Below are 19,200 nucleotides of genomic sequence, written 5' to 3'. Positions count from 1 at the left end.
TATGACACTTTCTCATCAACCCCAAGCCTTGTCTGTTTGTAAAGTGCCTTTAATGTGAAAGTGCAAAGTTTGGGAAATAACCTATGCGCTCTATATTTCTTCCATTACCCCTTTGTCAGAAAATGTCCAGTTTGGAAATCAAAAGATTAACAGAATATTTGTTTGAGGAGTAGGGAGTACTCCAGAGGTTCCTCAGATTACTGTTGGCAGCTTTCTTGCCGTAGAAGAACTACTGCCTACACATCAGCATTGCCTGAAACCACTCTTGAACCATACAAACATTTTAAAGAAAAAAGGTACATTGATAACAACATTTTGGAACCTTCGGGTCCAGGCATTTAAGTCGAGGACTTCACAGGGCTCTCCATCAAAGAAATCAAATTCAAGGACAGGAATAAAGAAAAGGAATTGCTGCTTGACATCCAAGAGAAGTAGATGTTAAACCAGTCAGAACATTCACCTGTGCATCCAATAAGGCCCTTCTGACGGGTGCTTTTTAACCACAGATTCCTTAGGTTTTTAATATGCACATATGCCTGACTGCATCCGGAAAACTCTTAACACAGCAGTGCTTCTGCGCACAGGTAGGCGTCATTGACTAAGTGATTCCAGAAGTGACTAGCGTAGCGACATACAAACACCAACCATGTGCCCTGACATCAGTTCCTTTCTTCCCACACATTTAAGACCAGATCTGCAGGTCTAATCCTTCACTATGTGGAGAGATTTTTATGTCAACAAAATTTCCAGTGTTTAAGGGAAAAGGTCACCCCTTGAACTACAGGGTTTAAATCTTCTAGCGACTGTCGCAAACAGATGTCTGTAACTATTCTCCTCGTGGTGTGCCTCTGATGCTTGGATTCATTGCATGACTCTAAGGACTTCGGCTGCTCACAGATTAATTTAAAAGCCATCCTAGAACACAAAGTAAAGCTATACTAAGTGAAGCACCACAAGACTCGACACAGGTGCCACTCTATCTCGTAGTCAAGAAAGCAGACTTGTTCCTGCAGTGGATCTATGTAGCGGACGAAGTCTTTAGTAAGTATAAGAAGATAAATAACAAGTCTAAGCAAGACTCTGCTCCTTCCCGCCACTCTCATTCTCCAGAGAAGGCTCAAGTGAGTCACCATGCCTTATCTCCTGTTTCATTGAAGAGCAGATTCCATCTTTAGTCCTGATGCAGCCTGAGTTCTTTCATCTGTCTGTGACGTCAAAGCTATTTAAGAGGCCATGGTCGATATCTTTAGCATTCTTCAGAGTCCCTCTGGCATGCATTTGGGCTCCATGGGTCTGCAGTGGCCTCCAGTCATATTACCTCTGGTGTTCCATCCATAGGGCTGTCTGTGCTTTCTCCTGCTTAGGATTCCGCATTGGCGTTGGTGCCAATTTCAGACCTAGGCCAAAATCTAAATAGGTTCCTTGAACACTGAGGGCAACAGTGGAGCCACAACCAATTGTGGTATCCCTCACGAACCAACTGTCAACACCAATCAAGGTTGCACCCAGCTCTTGATGTGACACTATTCCAGTGCTGTGCAACTGCACAGACACTACACCAAGTCCAACCGGTGCCAGCAATATAAAGACGACAATAGAAGGAATGTGGAAATGTTTGCTCCATGTTATGATGAAAGACATTTGTAAATAGACACGCAATATGCCAGTGGGTTGGACACCTCGCCTAATACCTGGTTGGTTCCACACCCAGACCAACAACGGAGGAAAGTCCTTCTTTCAGACCTGTGATTAGAAGGGCTGCTGAGGTCCTTGATTTCCACCTCTGCACTATGCAATGTTCACATATTTACTTCAGCCTGGCTAGGCACCGACTTACCCTCTCTTGCGCCTTTGACAAGTTCTTTCCTGGCATACTGTTGGGCACTTGGACTAAATCATGCTCTTACCACCCCTCAAAACCTCCTCTTCCCCAATTAATTGAGAAGGCACATTTCACCGTGGACCAGCCCCGGGCCACATGTTTTACTTAAACCTACTTCTAGTTCCTTGCCTTAAGGTCGGTCACTGCCAGTTACCTCCTTGAAAGCTGCACTGATGTGCTGTGGGACATGGTTGAGGAAATATTGCTGGCAGTCCCAGAAGGCGAGTTTCTTTGGCCCAAACTATTCAGGATGGCTGGGATGTAGGCAACTTTGTCATCCGCTCAAGACACTATACACCACAGACTGTTTAAAAAAGTTTATGGGAAATGAACGTGGTGCTCTAGTGCCATGCATAGACCAAATGCACAGGTATCCCCAAGGACGTCCAGGCATCCTTGATGGATATGCCATATGATGGTTCCTGCCTGTTTTTTGAAAAGGCACACTACTCCCTGGAGCTTTTTAAAGAAACCTGAGCAAGGACATGCTCTTTGGGCCTTTTGACTACAGTCCAGAAAACTCTTCCAACATGTATGCCCTTTTAGATGATATGCCAGGGACTTGGTGTATCGACCGCATCTGGCCCTGCCGCCAGCACAATAGGACCCCCGTCTTTTCGAGGTCGGGCCGCAACCCCTTCAGACAAAAAACAGGCCATTGGGGGCAGTGTACATTCACAGCTCGGCTACCCTGGAAACAACCTCAAAACCTCTTTAGTCAGACCATAGCTGCACACAACTTTCCGGCAGAAGGAAGGCTCAGTCACTTACTCCAGCGTTGGGAAAATGTTCCATACTACAGGTGGGTTCTTCAAATTGTCCAGAAGGGCCTGGCCATTCATTTTCAACTCGCCGCTCCTGCCACTATGTCATAGCTGCTTTAGGAGAACTGTCAGTTTTGCATCAGGAGGTGCAGGCTGTTTATGCTAAATGAGGCATAAAAAGGGTACTGGCCTCGGAAGTAGGGACTAGATGTTTTTCCTACTACTTCTTTGTCCTGAAGGAGGACAGGGGCCTTCATCCTATCTAGAATTGTTGCTCTCTCAACAACTTTCTAGACAATAACAAATTCAAAATGCTCACATAGGCCTATTTTCTTTCTGCCCTTGATCCCGGAGACTGAATAGTGGCGTTGAACCTTCAGGGTGGCTATTTTCACATCCCTGTTATACTGACTTAGCAATATTACTTGCTTTTCTGGGTGGGCCATGAGTGCTGTGTGCTGTGCTCCCTGTTGGGCTCACCATGCCCCTTTGTTATCAAAAGTGATGGCGGTGGACACTAGCCTTCACACTTGACTCATTTGTAGAATATCTGAGAATCCCCTTTATCGGAGACATCCTGGAGAGTGTGCGCTTTCGGGGTTTTCCTCCGGTACGAATCCAGGATATTCAGGCAATGATCCCTATGATTCAGCCTCTTTCCTGGGTCATAGTGATGATTGTTTTGAGGCTTATTGGCCTGCTAGTCTACTGCATCCTTCCCGCCGGCCAGGCCAGCTGGCATACGCGGGCTCTGTAGTGGGAACTAAAGTCTCAGCAGTCCAGCAGTAAAGGGACCTCTCACATTCCATCCAGTTGGCAGAGACTGCAAAAGCTGTACAGTGCTGGCTGCTCGACCATAATTGGACAAATGCAGACCCCTTTATCTACTCCACTCTGAGTTGAGGGTGGTGACAGATGGATCACTATTGGGTTGGGGAGGCCATCTGGGAGAGGTGATCAGAGGACTCTCTTCTCTGAAGGAGACCCTCCTCCACATCAGTTTGATGGAGTTGCAGGTGATTTGCTTGGTGTTAAAGGACTTCCTGCCCACCAACAAGAGGAGGCTAGTGATGTTTGTCATGGAAAACACCACTTGCATGTGGTACTGCAAAAAGCAATTCGGGGAGGGGTCCTGTGCCAGGAGGCTCTATGCCTCTGGAAGAGGCTGATTTGGCCTTTTCTACGGTGGTACACCACCTGCCGACAACAAATAGTGGATCAAGAATGGCAGTTACACCCATAGCTGGTGCAGGGTGTCTTCGAGCTGTAGAGTGGGGGGACCCTGGCTTAATCTCTTCGCCCCTGCCAAGAATGCATAAAGCCAACACTTGTGCATGCTGGAGTTCCGAAGAGTGGAACGCAGGACTATTGTACTCCTTCCCACTGCTACCTCTACTGCCCTGAGTTCTGAGGATCAGATACGACAGACCGGCCCAAGTCATCCTAGTGGCTCTGAATGGGGCCAGGAAAGAATGGTACCCAGAACTTCTGAGCCTGACCATTTGTCCTCCGATCAGGCTGCTGCTGTAAGTGCATCTTCTGTTGCAGTAGCAGAGCGGGGTCTTGCACCCAGGCCTGCGTAACCTGCCCCTCAAAGCGTAAAGATTGAGCATTTACAGTTAATCTCCTTGGAACTCCCTCCAGAATTTGTTGGGGTTATCCTGGCTATCAGGCCGCCATCCATGAAATCTATCAGGCGTCAGGGTAAGTTTGTGGTTTGGTGCAGTAGCCCCCAGAGGGACCCTGTTGCCGAACTGTAGGATGTATTATTGTTCTGTTTTTCTCTTTGGCCTAGCAAGAACTTGTTGTGGGCACTGAAAAAGGTTGCAAGTTGTTATAGACTTTTTACTTTAGCCATTCCAGCCACCCTTTTTCAAATCCCCTATTGAGATGCGCTTCCACAAAGGTTTGCACCATATATTTTTAGGCACTTTGTGATACCACCGTGGGGATTAAAATCTGGTTCTCACTTTTCTCATGTGTACACATTTTGAGCTAATGCACAGCTTGTCAATTGCTCCTCCTTACCTTAAAAATTGTCTTTCTGGTTGCAAAAACATTTGCATGCCAGATGATTTAGCATCTTGCACTCCTGGTCCAGTCTCCTTATACACATTTTTACCCAGAAAAATTGATGCAAGGACTCTAGTATTGTTTCTACCAAAGTTAATGACACCTTTTCACGTTGCTGGGTCTCATCCCTCGAAAGAGGAAGAGAGACTCCATCACTTGGTCTCCAAAAGACCACAGAGCTTTTACATTGATCTTACCAAGGAACACAGGCTAGATGATCAGCTTTTTGTGGCATTCTCTGGTGCAAAGAAGGGCAAGATGGTGCAGAAATGGACTATCTCCAGATAGATAGTCCTGTATTAGGATCTGATGTGCATTGGCTAGCTATCAGCCTCCAGAAGGTCTGAGGGCTCCTTCCACAACAGTCAAAGCTGCTGCCACTGCATTGATACATGGAGTGCTTGTCCAGATATGTCAGGCAGTTACTTGCACACACTCACGAAGCAGTACTGTCTTGACAGTCCGGTCCACCTCGATGGGTATTTATTCTGTGCGGTGATGCACAGCTTTTAGTCAGTGCCATTCCACGGACTTACCACTATCCAAGGTACTTTCATATCTGCAGTTGCAAGTATCTATCAGAAGAACAAGTTACTTACCTTTAGTAACACTAGAGGACACTGGTACTGGTGGATAGTATATCTAACCCCAGATTCCTCCCCTTTTTCCTACATCCCCATTCTGAGAAATGGTCTCCTTTCCATCTGAAAAAGTTCCAGTTTAGGGATCTGTGGACTGGTCCCGGTGATTTGCTGATGGGCTCCTTTCCCATCTGAGGGTGTCGAAAGAAAAACTGTCAGTGCGCATGGGTGGCATTTATTTGCGGCTCCACTTGTCACTTCCGGAGTAGAGTGGGTGGAAGTAGAGTTGCATGACACCACCTACTAGTGAACAGGAACACTGCTTTTATAGTTGTATGATTTAATCTGGTGCTTGGAAATATTTACAAAGTGAGGAATCTGCATTTAATAAAGTATTCACCATAAAGAGTGACGCCAAAGGTTAGTAACGTATTCCTTTGAAATAGAATGCTTGAGGAGGAAATGTGAAACCAATACCAGCAGAGAATGCTTTCATGAAATAAACCTGCCCTGATTCGTCAGCTGATACCGCGTACATTTTCCAACACCTTGTAAAAAAATAAGCATGAGACTCAATACTACCTCCAAATACTCGTGACATACATATTCCCAAGTGGCTACGATCAAATTGCCATTGAGAAAGTTATCAATCTGAAAGAGACACATAAGTGATAGATTCCTGACCTTAGAATATCCCCAGGCATCAGACTATCCAGTAAGTTTTTCGTCTGCAGTACCCCTGTGCTTCGGAAGGTGGCGTCGTGCGGCTCCGCATCCGATGTCACCGAGACTACTTAGGCGCCACCCATGCATGCTGACGTCATTTCTTTCTTTTTCCTCGCCAGCAAGCGCAGATCTGGTTAGAGCACATACCCTAGTCACTTTTTGACTAACTTTTTTGAGACTTTTGTCTCCACTATTTTGAGTCTTTGACTCCTGGTGCCCAATAGGGATGCGTCCGTTTAAATCCTGTGGGGCATGTTTCCGTACGATGTCGGTGGCCGACCCCCATAGCGTCTGTCTCTACTTTTTGGAGCGCAAACATGACTCCCGTTCATGTTCCGACTGTCTGTCCATGGCTCCGAAGGCCTTACAGGAGCGGTCCCGTAAGCTGCTGGAGGCCCGGCAGTTCCCTCCACGCAGTTCAAAGTCCAGGGGTCAATCAAGGGACCGACCGCAGAGCCATCACCATCGCTCCTCTGGGTCGAAGTCTTCACACTCTGAATTGGATAAGAGACGTCATAAAAAGAAGTTGAAGCGCTTTTGCTCTCCGACTTCCCCGTCGGTCTCCGGACGTGGATGAGGGGGCCGGGGGTCCCTCCCCCGCGGCTCCGTTGGAGCCTGTGAGTCCCGCGGCCTACCCACCTTATCCGGTTCCGTCGGCGACTCCGGCCCAGGTGCAAGATTTTCTTGCTGCCATGGACCGCCATTTCAGGCCTCGGGGTCCCGCCGGCGTGCCTTCGGGCTCTGCGGCCCCACCTAAGGGGCCTCCCTTGCCGCCGGCTCCGACCCCTGCGCCGCAAGGTCCTCCACATGGTGACTCCAGCCCTGGCGCCCCTCGCGGCTCCGTTCCAGGTGCCGCAATGGGTTCCGTTTGTACCACCTCCGCCCTTGCCTGGGTTTCCAGACAATTTCGCTCCGGATTAGGACCCTAACTGTGATATGGAGCTGCTGTGCCGTTGGACCATTTATATTCCCCTGTCCCTCCGCCGCAGCCTGTGCCTCGGGCAGTGGAGGAGGGGGACGACTGGGAGGGGTCTGAGGACCCTCTTGCACGGCAGTGCGAGTCGTAACAGGAGTGGGCAGAAGAGTCGGAGGATGTAGGTGGCCTTGACCTCTCCTCTGAGCCTGGTTTCATTTCTCCTCCTGCTGTGGCCATGGAGGAGGGCGCCACATACATTCTGGTGCTCCGTAGAGCAGCTGAGGCCCTTGACCGTGACCTGCCTACGGTGACTCTAAAACTAACCTCCTCACTAAAGTCCTTCAGCCGGCGGCAAGCTCTATGGAGCCTCTGCTACTGTTAAATGAGGCATTAACGGATGTGTTAATGAGCACTTGGTCAAGGCCAACCACGAGTGTCCCTGTGGATAAGAACGTGGCGAAGCGTCATCACCCAGCCCTGGGTGACCCTGCCTTTTTTTTACGACCCACTCAACTTTGGAGAGCCATGTCATCAAAGCCTCCACCTCCCAAAGCGCATTCCCTACCACCCGCCGGAAAAGGAATCTAAGAAGCTGGAACAGTTTGGCAAGAAACTGTTTTCCTCTGCCAGCTTAGGGTTGTGGTCGGTGAACACTGCATGCCTCTTGGGACACAATTGCGCAGACACTGCCTCAGTGTCCGGAGGAAGTTCAGGCAGTGCTTTCCCAAGCTGTGGCTGAGGGGAAAGATGCAGCAAAGATCGCCATCCGGTGTGGACTGGACACGGTGGACTCTTTTAGTAGGGCGATTTCCACCACAGTGGCCCTCCATCATCACGCCTGGTTACGGTCCACTGGGTTTTCAGGGGATGTTAAGTGTTCCCTTAAGGACATGCACTTTGATGGTACCCGCCTGTTTGGCGATAAGGCAGATAAGTGCCCTGAAGCGTTTTAAGGATGCCCGGGCTACGGCCAAGTCCTTGGGTCTCTCCACCACGTGCCCAGCCACGTCTGCTTTCTGTTCCTTTCGTGGCCACGGAAGGGGCACCCGACACGTTTGTTCAGCCAAAAGCCTGCGCAGAACCAACCTCAGCGTGGACTTGGTTCCCACTGTGGCGGGACAGGGGGCCAGCGTGTGGGACAGTCCACTTCCGCTCCCGCCGCATTCGCCTCAAAAGCTTCCTAGTCTGAGCTTTGGGGGGCACCCCACAGCGGTGGGAGGCAGGATTCGCCATCACTTCCTCCACTGGTGGTCTGTCACTTTGGACAGGTGGGTGCTGCAAATCGTCAGGAGGGGCTACTCCCTCTCCTTCGAGTCTGCCCCCCAGCCATGCCACTTCAGTTCCACTGCATGTCAGGGGATCACTTTGCTCTTCTCCAACATGAAGTCATGACCCACTTGGCCTTGTTTAGATCTATTCGCCACCGAAGAGAACGCGCAATGTCATCAGTTCTGCGTGTTGGAATTTCCAAGGCTTCACTCTCTATGCAATGCTTTTCATTACGAGTGGAGCTGCTTTCTGTTTTACGCCTTTCCGCTTTTACCACTTCTCCCAGAATGCCGAAGAAGATTCGGCAAGAACGGACCCAAGTCATCTTTGTGGCTCCGGATTGGGATCCCGAGCTACTCCGCATGGCAATCGTTCCCCCGATCCAACTGCCTCTTCAGTAGATCTTCTGTCGCAACAGCATGGGACGGTCCTCCACCCAAACCTGTAAAGCCTCCACCTCCATGCGTGGAGATTGAGTTGCGACAGTTGACAGCTTTTGATCTTCCTCCCGAAGTCTGTGATGTAATTCCGGCAGCCAGGCATCCCCCCACTAGAACGGTATACGCCTGCAGGTGGAACAATTTTGTGGCATGGTGCACCGAAAAGGCTGTGGATCCCCTTTCTGCATCTCTTTCCGAGGTCCTTCTGTTCCTTCTCTCTTTAGCTCAGCAGGGCTCTGCTCTGGGCACTATCAAAGGTTAGCTTTCGGCCATCTTCGCCTTTCTGCGACTTCCAGATTCTCCAGCCTTATCTTTTTAAGTCCTCAGTTGTTAATAGCTTCCTCAAAGGCATTACACAAGCCTTTCATAATGCTTTGATGGGACTTAAATCTTGCTTTGACCTATCTGATGTGTACTTCCTTTGAGTCCCTTCATAACTGTCCCTTACGTCTTCAACTTTAAAGACTGCTTTCTTGGTAGCTATTACCTCTGCCAAAAGATTAAATGAGATCCAGGCTCTTTATTCTAAACCTCCTTTTCTTTCTGTTCATCTGGGCAAGGTGGTTTTAGGGACTCCTCCTTCTTTCTTGCCAAAGGTCGTCATGCCCTTCCACATCGGGCAGACCATCACTTTGCCCATCTTCTTTCCATCTCCGCATCCTTCCAAAAAGGAAGAGAGGCTCCACTGTCTGGATCCAAAACGTACGCTCTCGTTCTATCTGAAGCGCACACAACAGTTCCGGGTGGATGACCAGATTTTTGTTGGCCATGTGGGCCTCAAAAAAGGTTGGGCCGTGCACAAACGAACCATCTCTCAGTGGGTCGTTCTGTTCATCAAAGCATGCTACTCGTGGGCTAAGGAGCCGCCTCCTGTGGGGCTGCGTGCTCATTCTACCAGGGCAACGGCAGCCATTACTGCCTTGGAACGCCGAGTTCCTTTACAGGACATTTGTCAGGCAGCTACATGCGCCTCGCTGGCACTGCACATGTTTACCAAGCGTTACTGCCTTGACAGTCAAGTCCGGAGAGACGGCTTCTTTGGCCATTCTGTTCTTCATGACTTTCTGGTGTAATCTTGTTCGCTGACCCACTACCGGTGTTGGTATTGCTGGGGTATCTATTCTAAGCTAAGGAATCTATCACTAACGTGTCTCTTTCAGATGCACAAGTTACCACTTGTGTAACGATATATCTGAAGAGACATTAGTTAGTGATAGATTCCTTACCGCCCCACCCATCCTCCCCGTTCTGTGAACTGATTTCTAGGGTTAAGGTCATCCCTTTCAGGGCCCTAGTTTCATGGCACCAGTGGTCAATTTCTTGCATTGCTCTTTGTTCCTGACGCGGAAAGTTGTGTACAGAACTGATGTAAGCGAGCATGGGTGGCGCCCAAGTAGTCTCTGTGACGTCATCTCAGCGCATATGATGCCAGTGATGGACGCAGAGCAGCACAACGCCACCTTCTGACGTGCAGGGGTACTGCTGACTAAAAACTTTCCGGATCCAGTCTGACGCCTGGGGATATTCTAAGGTAAGGAATCTATCACTAACTAATGTCTCTTACAGATATATCGTTACACAAGTAGTATCTTGTGCATTAATGCTACACTTCGTTTTCTAGAGTGGTGAAAGGAGCTACCAAGTTAAGCATTCACTTTGAAGTTATATAGGCCACCTTCTCATCCTCCAGTATATTTGGGACTTCACACCAAAAAGCAACATGCCACTAGCTTCATTTCTCATAGAATCCACAATGGAGAGTTTCCTTATTCCAGCAACAACAAAATCTACCATGCCTGGACTTGTGAAAAGTAAAAGATGCCGAAACAAGATCTGACTTTCTTGAAATCAGCCCATCCTCCTGTCTAAGTGATAATCAGTGATAGAGAATCCACCATCTAGTTCATCATTTCTCAAGAAGCCAACAGATTGATTTGGTAGGCCTGGGGATTCAATCCACTCACTTAGGCTGCAGCTCTGAAGGTGACAAGTATTTCAGTGCTTTAGATAACATTAATCCTTAAAATGAGCAAATGGAGTCTCAAATTACATACCAAAACTAAAATAGCAAGTTTCCGGGAGATTTTAAAGGTAATGGTTATATCAAACCAAGTCATCCGTGCATCACGAAATGCACCTGCTCAGTCTGTATGTGGATACTGCCACAGCATAGCCATGAGAACATTTTGTGGCTAAAATTTTCTAGGCTATTAATCCATGCCCAAAATAAAATACCTAACCTGGGGTTTTGGAAAGTGCTTTGGGCACCCAGGTAGATCTGGAGCACAGGAAAAAAGACAAACTGAAGTTGCAGGGCCTTGGCAAGAAGAATTGATATTCAAAACATCACAGACAGAGTGAATGGCCCTGTACCAATTAACATATACATCAGAACAGCAAAAACAAAAAAGGCCTCCAATACACCACTGGAAGCATTCAAGGTGAAGATGATGTCTGGTATCATTGGTTGGTTTGGTGAACACTGCACGCAATATCCACCCAAGCAAGTGCATAAGATACATGGATGCTATCTGGTTTAAAAAGCATATAAAGTCTAAAGCTCAAGTCATCGCCCCTTCCCTCCCAGAACCAGGGAGCAAGCAAACTGATCTTAATTACCTGCTCTAGAATATTTGTGCTTTACAGAAGAAGGAGACCTTAAATTTACCAAGTGTGAACAGGAAGGAAATCATCAACGTTTGGGTCGCTTGTAAGAAAAACAGAACGGACAAAGCAGTTCAACTCTTAGATCTGATGGTAACGCCAGGAAGAACAATTCAAACTGTTCCTGCAGTTTTAGTGAGAAGAGTGGAAGTGTACCAGTGGTTTCATAGATTCATAGTTTCCAATCCCCGACGCCGGATTTCTTTAATCAGCATTGCACAGAAAAATCCTTAAAATTCAAAGTCCTACCATTTGCCTTGAATCATTACCAGGGGTCATCTCTACTTACGTAGCAATATTCGTTCTACATCGCAAACAAATGCACATTTACCCTGGCGGTAACTGAGAAGAATATGGCGGCAGAGTGAAGCCGGTCGCAGAGCGGTGGGAGCATACCTAGCGGGTTGGCGTACTAGCGCAGAGACCAGTCTGCAGTTTGGGGGCGAGTTACTGCTTGCTGTTTGATTTTGAGCTGTACACACGTCCTTTCCATGGACGCCTCGTTAAGCCGCGTCCACCGGCAGACCAGAACTCTTCCCTCTCCTGGGCGTGAGGGGCCGAGCTCGTGGAGCGCAGCAGGAGTGCGGCCCTAAGGTATTCGGGCATAGGAGGGAGCAGCATAGACGCCGTCTTTGCTGAGATGCAGAGGAGCCCAGGTGAGCGGTCCTGTTGGTCCCGCTTGTGGAGTCCCTCGTCAGTTACACATGTCGCAAGTCCCTGTGGGGTCTTCAGGCCCATTGCTGATGTCAGAACGGAGGGCTTAGTCTAAAATACATGGAGGTAAATCTAAGATCTCTGAATTAAAACTGCTTCCTCCGCTAATTACCACTGACATTCTGCATGAAAATAATGTCAAGGGGGTCGACATGTCCGCTCCTTCCCTTCTCGAATAGATATGCACGAAGATCTACAGTCTTGTCCAAGCAGAAACCAGTGAGTGATCTGGAGCGTGAGGGACCCTATGGCTCCAGTAGTCTCCCCTCAGACATTCCTGAAATACTGTAAAGAAGAAGCGAGGGGGCAGAAGCGGCAGCAAAGGAGCTTTCCCTCCTCTATAATATAAAACCTATAGGAAGATTACCACCCTCTCAACTCTTTTTCAATGTAATAGAGAATACAGTGAAATCAAGCGCCCCTTACAGCACATACTGGACCCTATACCATCTGTATTGGGCAAGTAATCTGCAGCAGCGGCTCCCCAACTCGATCCTTACTCTATTTGTATGTGATGTTGGGTGAGGACCATGACTCCGACAAGTGCAACTCTTGTCAACATCTCCAAACGAAAGCATGCACGGATGTCATAGCCTTCGAAATCTTCTCATTGTTCATGGTCCCCTAAGCGTTCTAGAGACTGCCCGCGCCTCTGTTCTAGGAGCCGTTCCCATGAGCATCATTCACTTTTGACATCCGGAGGGAAGTCATGGTGCTGGAGGTCAAAGTCACAGTGCCTCCTGCTTTCATTGCTACCCCTGATCCCCACTCTTCTGTTCAGGTGCCGAGGCATGAATCAGCCTGCGTCTCCCTTCCTATTCTAGGGCCAGGGCATCTTTGACCTAGTTGAGACAATATTCTCAATTCCTTCTTTTGGATCTTGGGTTGTCTCCTCCCTCTGGAGGGCCCCCGGTCCCCACAGAAGCGCAAGAGGTAGAGACTTCACCAGCGGGTCCTCCTTCGGCTTCCGGTCGACCTCTTGTGTCTAATACCTCAGCCGCGCTAGTGTACAGCCCATCGCTGCTCCCTCCTTCGGCTTCCACTTCGATTCTACCGACTATAATGTTGGCTTCTGGCTCTTGTCTGCCGACTCCAATTGTGATGCTGTTGACACGCCTTCCGACCTCAAGGCATCACCTTCTCGGTGTCGACTGGCCTTGGTTACTAAATCAGATCTGGAGACAACCGTCTCCAACTCCTTTACTCTAGTTTTTCCTTCCTAGGACTATGGTTTGGAAGTACAACAAAAAGGTGTGGTGTGTCCTCCTCCAGTTCCGGACACAGTACCTCCCCCTATACAATCTGGCTAGTTACTTGACTTTGGTGATGCCAGTGGCTTAGAATCTTTGCCAGTCTCTTGTCTCCCCCTGGTTTGGCTACAGTGGTGAGTTGCTGGCGGAGATGCTCAATCGAGTTTCGATTGCCCTGGATTTACATCTTCCTTTGATGGATTTGTCAACAAACCCCTTAATTAGTGTTCTACACCCTGCCCAGTCTAATGTTGAGCCTGTACTTCCTTATAGTGACTGTCTTTTTGATATCCTGTTGGGTGCTTGCACTAAACCTGAAACAGGGCTCTCTGGGGATCGCTCAGTTTCTCATAGGCATCGCCCAGCCCTGGAGGATCCCTCCTGCCTACTTAGACATCCCTTTTCTAAAAGATTTGTGGTCAGGCTGCTTTAGAAAGGGATGCCAAGAAAATGTGACGCTTTTGGTAGGTATATTTCCTCCTCTTCTAGCGCTGCTTAATGCCCTCTGACCCCTTGTGTGCTCACCTGCTTCTCCCACGCCTTGTGGGACTCTGTGGAGCGCCTCTTGCACTCCCTTCTGGAGGAAGAACAGAATGCTTGTGTTCCCCTGGTACAAGGTGGGCAACAAGCTGCCACTCGTAGCATCTGCTGTGGTATGGATTCTATTGATTCTGTTGGTCAGGCATTGTCCTCTTCCATTGCTCTGCAAGGGCGTGCCTGGTTTTCGTAGGTTTTGCAAATTGCTTTGATCGACATACCCTTTGATGGCACCTCTCTTTTTGGTGCGCATGCCGACTCAGCTTTTGGCTTGTTCAGAGATAGTCATGGGGTATAGAGTCTTAACTCTGCAGTTGGCCTAAGGACGTTTCTCTGTGTTTTGGGTTTTTCACGTCTTCCTAGGGGAGTGTTCTTCTCTCCTCTCCAGGGATACACCCTGCTTTTTTGTCTCATTTCTGTTGTCAGTGACAGGTTTTGTTTCCAGCTATCTGGTAGTTATATTTGCAATCTCTTAAGAGTCTGTTCTTTGTCTTCTTTTGCCGCTTGAATTTCCCACCCTAGTACTTCTCTGTGGCAGGTATTCTGCTTACGTTGTGCGGTTGCACTATAGCCTTGTTCCCCATTTTCGGGGACCTTACTTTGTATGCCTTGGAGGCATATTTGTGTACTACTTATGCACTTCATAGCCCTTCTAGAGACTTCACCTTCCTCTTTTCTCTGTCCTTATGTCTATATGGGCAATGCTGGTGCCGCAGGCAGGCAACTTCTCGGCCTGCTTGGCTTTCAATTCCACTATGGACCCTTTTCGGGAGGTGTGGCCCTTCTGTTAGCTTGTTTACTCTCTGGAACACATGGATTTCTCATGTTATTTTCCTGTTGATTGAAGCCTAGGTTCCACAACTCTTGCCTTGTTGTGCTCCTGCGACTGTTCATCTCCAGCAGTCTAGTATTTGTGGGCCTGTTTCTACATATCTGTCATCATAATCGTGGGTTAACTGTTGTGTCTACTGTTCTTTTCAGTGCTCTTCACCTGGGACACCGGTCCCCTTGCTTGTTTGGTTTCCTGACTGGTATCCTTCTTTCACAAGAGGCTGGGTTGTTTCCCTTACTTTCTTGGATCTTTCCTCCATCCACTCCTGCCTTCGTGGCATTCCCACCTTTTTTCTGAGGGGGAGGTTACACCTCAGTTACTGTTATAACTTCTTTTGTATGATAGCAGGGTGTATTATCTCTGTCCCTCCTTGGTTCCCTCTGTTCTTGGCATGCCCTTTATTCGTCAACTTCTTGTCCTCCCGTGTTTGGCATTCTATTTTGTGTACTCACTGCGGTTTACCTACACCTTCTTGGTGCCCTGGTTCACCCTTCTTGATTGCACTTCAGTTTTTCCTTCCTCCCTTCCGTAAGCATCTCTGTTACATTATTTCAGAGGATGCCTTATATATCTATAAAGGTTACCAGAGTACGAGGGTTTCTTTTACCATCCTTGTTTTTCTAGAGATGCTCTGCATCATTCTTTGTTCTCTCATTTATTTTCTCCTTCCTTGCTTCATTAGAGGCCCCTTTTTTCAGAATCTGTTTCCGAGGATAGTTTCCTTGATAATCAGTGGGCACGCTTCATTCATTGTATGTGAACACTGCAGCTGAGCTCGCTGTGTATGCTGCTTCCATAGGTTTTGAGTCTGGATCCTATGGACTATTGTGCTTGTTCCCTTTGTATCCTCTGATCGTAGGTTGCATCCCTTTTTGGGGTTGCCTCTATTACTGGTTTCGTACCTTGTTTTTCACTGTCTTGTTGCTTTTTCTTGTTTTTCACTGTCTTGTTGCTTTTTACTCCCTACAGGCTTTCCATAGTCTTTCTTGGAGGTCAGTCCTTCGGTGAACATCTCACTTCGCCTATCATTTTTCAGATAGTCTGGTCCCTTTTATCTTTTGGACCGCCTTCTCCTATTTGGGGATCTTTGGTGAGGGTGGTTTGCAATCCCTCTCCAAGGATGGTATTGCTTGGGTATCCGATTCCAAGATAATAAATCTGCGGCTAGATGTCTCTATTAGATGGACAACTTACTTACCTTCTGAAATGCTTCACCTGGTAGAGACAGGAGCTTGCCGCAGATTCCTTGTTGACCCAACCATCCTCCTCTCTCTGGAAACTGAGGACCTTGTGGTCAACTAGATCCCCTCTGCATTCTACTGCTGTTCTGTCTGTGTGTACTTGTTGATACAAGATTCTTCCCTTTTTGGCACACTTTTTCCTGAAACTGCTTCATTACGTTGTAGGCTTGGAAATGGTCACAAAAAAACTGACATCAGCGTATCAGGGGAGGGCTTACATGGACTCCGTTGAGGTCACATCTGGAGACGACGATGCTGCATTGTCGCTCGACAACCTCTAACGACGTGTGGAGGTACTACTGAGAAACATTTCCAGGTGGAGGGCGGAGCTAGCCGGCGTCAATGGCGGACGCGTAAGAGCGAAGCTCCAAGCCAGCGCCGACACCTATCCGGCATAGATCCTCTAACAGCAGTGCCACACACGAATAACCAGCGGACGTCGTCCCCCCTATCCCTAACGGATCTCTGGCTGCAATTTGGGCGGAAATCGGGCTAGGGAAACCCTACTTTGCCCGACTACCCTACTGACGCCGGACCAGGCCCGAATCCCCGGCCTTTCCTAACTGGCGAGGCCGAGCGACGTCACCCGACGTGCGGCAGAGGCGAGCGGACGGCTGGGGGTCTGACGACACTTGGCGGAGGCTGGCCCACCGGCTGCCCCACGCTTCGGAACCACGCACGGAGGTGCTGACTCACACCTGAGAGCCGGCGGGAGCGGCGAGGGAGGCACCGGTGCGACTGCAGGGCCGGTTGCGGACCACGTGGCGGCCGCGGAGCACCCCGAAGGTAGGATCGGCCCGGGCCCCAGACAGACTTGCATCCCCACAGCTGAGGAGAACTGGGCTTTGTTGAGGGAGCGAGCAGCCTCCAGAGAGCAGAGGACTCCCCCCACGAGAACGGACTTCTTTTCCTGCCCTGGGCCATATTGGGGGTACTGGAGGGCGACCTACCGGCCATACCTGAGGACACCCACGGGCATAAGTGGCAACACCGGGCCCCAGCAGGCCGCACTCCCTACGCAGCCCTGCCTACAGCACCACTGCAGCCACTCACTGCCAACGAGGGTGCACGCACGGAGCTCCGACATACAGTGAGGCCCCCGTCAGAGAGGGCCACTGCCTCCCCGAAAACTTCACGATGGGCAAGGGAGACCGGACGCAAACGAAGCTGACGTTCGAGCAGCGAAGGCAGAAGGAACCGGAACAACCGGCTGCCCAGTCTCCGAACACGGCTAGTGACCAGAGTCCCTCACTATGTGCCGAGATAAAAGAGATGCTTACCACTATGGAGAAAGGGCTGCAGGAGGGTATGTCGGCCATTGGAAGCAAGATTGATGCACTGGCATATCGGATGGACCGGATGACAGAAAGAGTGGACAAGCACGCGGAGAGGCTGGACATGGCAGAACGCCGACTCACCGAGGCGGAGGAGGCGCAAACCGAGTGGGACTCTGACCGTAAACAATTTGGTAGATTACTTCAGGTCATCCAGGAGAATTCGGAGGACTTGGAGGCGCGTTCCCGGCGCTCCAACATCCGCGTCACGGGTGTGGCCGAGTCGACCCAAACGGGCAAAATGGAACTGTTTATTGAAAAGCTCCTGAAGACGATGCTAGGGGACGACACCTTCTCGCCAATGTTCATAGTGGAACGCGCCCACCGCACCCTCGGCCCGAGGCCTCCCCCGGGCGCCAACCCGAGGCCGATTATAGCGAAATTGTTAAATTACAGGGATAGAGACGCTGCCCTCAGAGCGGCCAGTGAAAAGGGCAAACTACAGTACGAGGGGATGGACATATCGCTATACCCTGACTTCACTTCAAAGGTCCAGGAGGAGAGACGGAGATTTGTTCCATACAAACAGCAACTCAGAGACCTGGGCCTGGACTACGCCATGCTATACCCGGCGAGACTACGCATCAACAGGCAGGGGCACTCGCATTTCTTCACGGATCCCAAAGAACTGCAAAAATCCTTGAAGGTTTGGATGAAAGATACCCGGGGGAGTCCGAGTCCACACACGGCGGAGCGGAACTGTAATGGGGACCTCGAGGAACAAGACTGAGGAACAGAGGGCGGCATGCAGTGCAATAAATTTCACTGGTCGCTTCAGCACCCCCGATTCCCCTCGTCGGACTAATGGGAGATAGCCGCTCGGAGCGCACTGCTGCAGGCCCTGGACTGTTACACGTTGAACTGTGGGTGAGATTTGTGTGTTTTGTACTGGGGCCTCCGGGGGGCTGCGCTTGCACTACTGGAACTGCCCTAGGCGGGACTTGGCTCCCAAATGCGAGACACAGGAGGGTACTGGAGAATCTGGGTGTGGGGGGGTGGAGGGGTGAAAACTCGCACACATTGGTGAACTGTGGAGCTTAGCAGGCACTGCTAAATCTTGTTAACGGGGCGCTGGCGAAGGGGGAAGCTGAAGGACACTGTTTGATAGTCCTAGTGGGGAAGAGGACGACAAAAGGACTACACAGGCTACCTCTGCCCCAGCGCATACTGCGGTTACGGCTCGGATCGAGCTGTTATGGGGAATTGTTGCATGGGTTTGAATGTGGGGGGGGGGGAGGGGCACTGGGACTTCGGTCACACCAGGTTGGGGGTTGGGTGACTGTGGGAGGCGGGGGGAAGCGAGAGTTGGAGGACTCGGTCACACCAGGTTGGGGTTGGTTGACTGTGGGTGGGGGGGGAGATGGGGGTTACGGGTTCAGAACTGTTCGAGGGGGGGGTCCAAACTGTGCTCTGAATTGTTGTGCGCCTCGGAGGGCGTAGGCGGATGCTGCGGACGGAGGGGGGTGATGAATGGTAGGGCCTTGACATTGATGTGCTTCTTTAGGGACTATGGTTGATGCATCACATGATGACTTACTGAGTGACACAGAGACTCTCAAGGCTGTTACATGGAACGTTAGGGGGCTAAATGATTACCGAAAACTCCGCAAGGTGCTGCAGTACCTACTCCGACACCACATAGACCTGGCGCTTTTGCAGGAAACTCACTTGCCCGACACCAGCAAGATGCTCGCGCATAGGGGGCTTCAGGGAAACACCACTTACGCGGGCTTCACCACACACGCAAGGGGGGTTCTTACATGGGTCAACCCGAAATCCAAGTTGTCTCTCACACTACTGAAAGCAGACCCGGAGGGAAGGTTTGTGTTGAGCAGGTGCGTAGGTAAGGGCCACGACATACTAGTCATGAACATCTATGGCCCGAACTACGATTCCCCTGCCTTCTATGCGGCAGTGGCGGGCCACTGCGCTGCATGCCCCGCTGATAGAATGCTTTGGGGGGGGGGGACTTCAACT

This window comes from Lissotriton vulgaris, chromosome 1_1 (assembly GCF_964263255.1).
Source record: "Lissotriton vulgaris chromosome 1_1, aLisVul1.2, whole genome shotgun sequence".
Lineage (NCBI taxonomy): Eukaryota > Metazoa > Chordata > Amphibia > Caudata > Salamandridae > Lissotriton > Lissotriton vulgaris.
The sequence above is the reverse complement of the archived record's forward strand: the minus strand, read 5'-3'. Positions refer to the sequence as shown.